This window comes from Pinus tabuliformis, chromosome 2_2, assembly GCF_031772625.1.
Source record: "Pinus tabuliformis cultivar Carrire ecotype Pingquan chromosome 2_2, CPIR1, whole genome shotgun sequence".
In the NCBI taxonomy this organism is placed as follows: Eukaryota; Viridiplantae; Streptophyta; class Pinopsida; order Pinales; family Pinaceae; genus Pinus; species Pinus tabuliformis.
In genome coordinates, this window is record NC_142300.1 from 749,968,686 (window position 1) to 749,975,124 (window position 6,439).

Below are 6,439 nucleotides of genomic sequence, written 5' to 3' on the forward strand. Positions count from 1 at the left end.
GGATTCAAATAGATCAAGATTTTTTTTTGAGATTTTATATAGGATACAAGAGAATAGAATATATTTATTTACATCCTCGGAAAATTCTGTAGAAACTATAGGACTAAGTTACAGCGAAAATTGTACAAAAATTTCCGCAGCGTAGCTACCCCAAGGCTAACTTCACCTACTCTATCTATACTGTGAAAATACCCATTTTTCAAAGTTTTTAAAACACCTTGAGTATCAACTACCTACTTGTTTTTAGGTTTTAAAACACTTTACATATAAGTTTATAACTACGTACTGAGGGCAAATTTTACCAGCCATGTAAACTATTCAAATATTCATGCTTTATTGAGGGCTTCTTCTTACTTTCTTGTACAAAGTTACTGTAACATGTATATTAACCCACCTAAAAAAAATGCCTGATGTTCAACATGAATTACTTGTTTAGGTTCGCCATTTCTGCCTCCAATGGTGGTTGCAATAATATGCCCCGCCTCTGTGACATTTCCAGCTACGACAGTTGCTTTTTCTTTCATCTCCTGAGGAACTTACCCATTAGGAAAAATTGATTTGAAACCAGAATTTACTTTCATGTCATAACAAAACTATTGTACATTAAAGAATACAAACACTGTAACAGTTCTGTTTCAAATAACCTAAACCATGTGATCACCTTGTCATCCTTGATCTTCATGGTGTTCATCTCTCTAGGTAGGCGTTCAACTCCACTTGGTCCCAATTTTACTGGCGCAGAACCGGTCTTGGTTTCTATTCTCACTGGCACCAACCACGTTACTACTCTATGCCTGTTACAGCACCCAACTTTCTGCCTCGACACCTGCCTGGATTCATGGTCATTTCCTGTATTAATACCAAATGACTAGACGCTACAGGCGTGTATTAAGATTCTAGAATCCCCGTGAAATTTATACAAATGGACACTTTTCTTTTCAGGGATTTGTTATTTTTTCGACATCCATTGCATGATTGTAATATGACACAACCAACAGGCATAAATATAGAAATTCTTTTAAAGAACGACTATCAGACATCAGAACTGAAGACCTTGTTGTCAGTTTGTAAACAGAAATTGACACAACAACACATTTATCCCCTTCAATATGACGGTATTTCTTCTCCTGATATTACTTGATGACCAAATCCATGCTTACAATATGCAAGTTTTTCATTCACACAAAACAATGGACTGTATGGCCAAAGAAAAAAAAAACAGGTTACCTAGTCGTGCAGTAATTTCAATGAACTGTTTATTCAATTGCTCTGTACGCCCAAATCTGCTGCTCCGCAATGAGTTTCAATCATCCTTTTGCCATGTTGTTCTGAAAACAACAAAAACATGTTCTTGCTTAGGTTACCAGTTATGTTTTATTTTTCTGCCTGCAATTACAATCCTACGGGCCTATTTCAATTCCTTTGAGTTTCATCGAAATGAATAGACTCGTTGTTTCCAATTGAACAGAGCATACTTTTGCAGGTCGAAGGTCGGAATGGGATCGGGTGAGAAGTAGCACAACAAGGATTCATCCCAGTCGAGCACACAGTTTTCCATTTGTAGACACTTTTTTGGGGTCCTCCCAGTGAGGGGAGGTGAGCGACCTAAACTGCTATATCAATTTATTTTCGTGAGCCTCCCAGCCATGTATCTTTTCTTGGCAGGTCCTGAAAGGTCTGCTTTGCTTTCTCATTGATGCCTTGCTCCGTCCTACCTTTCAGTCAGTGCAGGCTGGGAATCTCAGCAAGCAAGCAGGTTTCGAAGCTGCCTTTGTACAATATTCAGATGTAGACACACGGTGGAGTGTCATCCTTCCGATATCACATTGACCAGGGCCATTCCTCGCGTGTTCTTTGAGAGCCTATCAAACCATGATCAAAAGGAACAGATCTCATTTCATGCTAATCTATGCTAATCTCGACATTGCCGGAAGAAAGAGCCTGTGAACTATCCAAGATTATGCTGTAATGCATGCACGCTGGCGGGTCTTCAGAATGGTGGCCACGGTCTTTTTGTTCCATTAGTCGAACTATCCAAGATTATGCAAAACAGGTGTAACACATGCAGGGAGGGTCTTCGGAATGGCGGGTCCGTGGATTATCTCCAGAACAGGTTCTACACGACTTCCGACTCGGATTTTCCAAAATATGTCATATGATCACGGTTCTCGACGATATCTACGACACCTTCGGAACAATGGAGGAGCTCGAACTCTTAACCGCAGCATTTAAGAGGTGATATCTGGGGAGGCCTATTTCATACATATAATTCTTATGTATTTTTAATAACTTTACCTTCAAATTAAGAAAAAGTATACTAATCCTTCTCGATTTTAAATAAGTAACTTTCCTTTCACAGAAGATTCAAGGCCGAGACACAGTCAGCTATGTTCGACAATCTGTATGAACAATTATAGTAAAGCATACACGTAATACAAATATTTCTTTGTGAGAACCTTAACTTGGGGAAATATTTCACCCAGTATGATCAGTTAATTTTGTTTCGCTTGTTCATGTGCCTGTGCAGTGGGAGGATTATTTTGATTCGTCTATGGTAGAAGCCAGGTCGATTTCCACTGGTTATCTTTCGACATTCGAGGGGTACCTGGAGAATGGCAAAATCAGTTTCGGTTCTCGCATAATGACACTGCAACCCATGCTCACGTTGGGATTTTCTCTTCCGCGTCACATATTGCAGGAAATAGACATTCCCTCGAAGTTCAATGAGTTGATATGTGCCATCCTTCGACTCAAAGGTGACACTCAAGGCTACAAGGTATTCCTCATAACCTTTTATAGCAAATCAAATCAAATGGAATATGTTGTGGATTTATTCATTTTTTATTGCAATTTAGAATTGGGATACATATGATAGTGACAATGGCATTGTGAATGCAGGCAGACAGGGCGCGTGGAGAGGAAGCTTTGTCCGTAACGTGTTATATGAAAGACAATCCTGGAATAACAACAGAGGAAGATGCTGTCAATCACATCAATTCTATGGTCAATGAGTTAACAAAGGAACTGAATTGGGAGTTACTTAGACCCGACAACATTATTCCCATCTCTTACAAGAAGCCTGCGTTTGACATTTGCAGAATTTTTCATCACGGTTACAAGTATCGAGATGGGTTCAATGTTGCAAGCATTGAAATAAAGAAGTTGGTAACGAGAACCATCGTTGAAACTGTGACTTTGTAACAAGACCTGAAACGTACAATAAGTTCCCAAGTTTCTGATTTTGCTACCTAAACCTGGAGATCTCTGATTTTGCTACCGTGTTCTTTTTGGTCAGCTAATAGAGACGTCCATATCATAATGGTCATATGGAGTAGGTGGTGGAATTGATTGGAAGCATGGAAAGATACCATATTACATTATAAAATATGTGGCTTTATCTTATAAAATATGTGCATTCATGTCAATCTATTTTATTGGTTATATTTGATAGCACTTCGATAGAGTGTAAGATAATCAATCTAGAGCAAGGGATAACGCTCAAAGCACTGGTTCTGGTTAATCAAGCGAATCACCCGGATCAACTGCTTAGTCGATCAAGCTCATTGGTTGCATGGCACTTGTTCTATCATGATGCAGGGACTCGCTGCCTCGCAGCTACCCTTGTTAATCTTGTTATTGTTTGTTCGCAAATGCCATTCTATTCAGAGATTGATATTTTGCTGTTCCATTCGTCTATTGTATAAATATATAACACAAACATGCTCAGGATTGATTGTCGATTCAAACAAATTACATCGCCAATTTCCTAAACTACAAGCTTGTCTTCAGAATTACTTCACGCTTGCAACTTGTAACTTGTTTCTCTTTCTCTGTTTTCGTCTACCTTTTCGGTTTGGTTCTATGTCCTAACAGTGGAATTTATTTGTCAAATGTTTTCCACTGTTTGCCGTAAATGTTTCTTATTTTTTTGTGTTCTTGTAGTAAAATGTCGGATATTTATGATGTGTTGTTTGCAGTATTACTGTGTTTGTGCTGCTTTCCTTTTCCAGGAAAAATAAAAATGGCATATGTACTTATTTCAAATATAAACTGTATATTTACTATATGAAAGGAGGAGAAATTTGAATATACATTGCAAAAACAAACATGGCATATTTACGGGTCCTGAAAGAGAAATTTTAATATCCAATGCTGTTCAGGAAAAGTTGTTGACAAATTTAAATATACATTGCAATTCAGGAAAAATTGTTTGTCAATATTAAAACATGACAATGCCCATCAATATTAAAACATGACAATGCCCAATTACTACTGCATACATCAAAGAGAGTTGTCATAGAGCCTCTTCTAACAAAAACTTGCATCTAGATCTTCCCTGTGGAAAAACAAAAAAAATAGAAATTATTTTTCAATATCAAAACCTCACCCAAAGAAAAGGGGATTTTTTAGCAACTTATTGTTGCTAGTCTCCTAATCGGATGTTAATCATATAAGCACCTGACAGTGGTTGCGGTTAATCATACAGGTTTATGACAATGAGCCCTTGATATTTTTTTTTCATTGGGTTGGCGAGGTCTTCCACACATTTCATATCTGTCGCCGCTGAAAAAATTTGGACAAACCCCTCCTGCAAATTACTCAAACAAACAACCAAAATCAACAAAAGATTGCAACATCCCCTGTTCGAAATGCAAACAGAACAATTTTCTTAATCTATAAATTATCGCCTGTCGACTTACTTGCCAGAGCGAAGGCTGTCTTTGATATATTTCATGTGGAAGAGAGGGCCGCCATGGGGTATCAATGGAGGTGAGAAACCCCATGAAGAAGGGTCACTATCTGTCGTGTCGTCCAAGGAAGCCGTGGAATTGGTTGAAAAATTAGATAACGAAGTAAAGATGAAGATAATGTTGGGGATTTTTCTGTCAAAATCCCAAAAACAAAAACACAGAACACAGAGACAATGCTCTGTTTCAAACACAGGATCTTTGCACAGGGAAGCAAAAAAAATTATTTGCAGCAGACAGAGATTTCACACACCACACATTTCTATTCATTAATAAAAGCAACTGCTGTTACAACCTTCTTCCTCTCTCTCAGAGGGATTCACCGAGAACATTAAAAAAAATTACTCAGTCTTCTCCTGAGATTTTACACTGCTGTGTGTAAGAATCTCTTCTACATTCACTGCTGTAAAAACAGACTTCTACTACAGAAAAATTACTTTCACTGCTGTGTGGAAATTACACGAATTTTCTTCACGCTGCTGCGTGGGTTACAATACATCGCACTGCTGTGCCTCACTCTTCAATTTCATTACTTCGCACTGCTGTGCATTACCTTCCTATTATTCAATACACAAAAAACATTACATAATATATATGACAACAAAAGGAAATTACATCACGTTTTCACTGACCATGCTTCCGTAAAAGAAAAAATAAAAATTAAATGCATTTACCAACCATTACTTGAGCCCATACTCCCGCTGAAATAAAATTAAAAATTTCACCAAAACTTACCAACCACAGTAAATTGCATTTACTGTTTTACTGACACTTACTGGCGGTAAAGTAAAACTTTTACTTCACGTAAAATTTCATTTAATGCTGGCCCATACTTCACCCATTGACTTCATTTATATCGCATCGCAAAATCTCTTTTAGCGGAACACTAAAGTGGAGCACACACACATTAGTGCGATCTGCGATATGCGATCAGATCGCATCGCACCATCGCGATCGCAGAAATCACAACACATAACGGAGGGTGGCAGGATGTGAATGCGATTTGCGATATGCGATAGATCGCATCGCAAAAATAAAGGTTCAGTTGAAATTATTATTTCAACAGATAAATCTCATAATTTCGATATGAATCGCTCTTCCACCATGGCTCCTCATAAAGAAAATACGGTTTCCAGATCTTAAATTTCTGGCGGTTTTAGCGTTCCTAGCTGGCAGTCTTGTATTCGAAAATTCGAACATATAGTGTGTTCTCTTGGCGTAGAAATCTGTGGGTGCAATGATCGCGCAATATGGAGGATGGTTCACAACCGAAGATGGGGACATGGACGGATGTCTTTTCTCATACTACTAGATTTGAAATGACAGGTGTATTGGTTGTATGGGCGGATTTGGAGTGAGCACACGAAAAAATAATGCCTAAAACCAGAGGTAAGGAGAGAGGATCGACTCGCCGGATGTCATATGTAGAAAAGAAGTGTAGACAATCCACTGGTTCAAAAAAAGAGTTATCGGTCTAAATATAAAGAAATAAAATAAAATATGTCGTGCAAATAAATAAAATAAAATATGTCGTGCAAATTATATGGGATGATTGAAAATAGATGGAAGGATATTCCATTTCACATTAATTATAATCAACTATATATTTAATATTTATTTTATTCTGTAAAAGAATATTTGTGTAGTTATTTATGTTAAGTTTTAAATTTCTAAGAATATATTGAATTGTG

General features: G+C 37.6%; 1 pseudogene; it reads left to right on the forward strand.

The window, feature by feature from the left end:
• The first annotated feature begins 2,062 nt into the window (after positions 1 to 2,062).
• On the forward strand, positions 2,063 to 3,201 carry LOC149194851 ((+)-alpha-pinene synthase, chloroplastic pseudogene; annotated as a pseudogene).
• Positions 3,202 to 6,439: the final 3,238 nt, after the last annotated feature.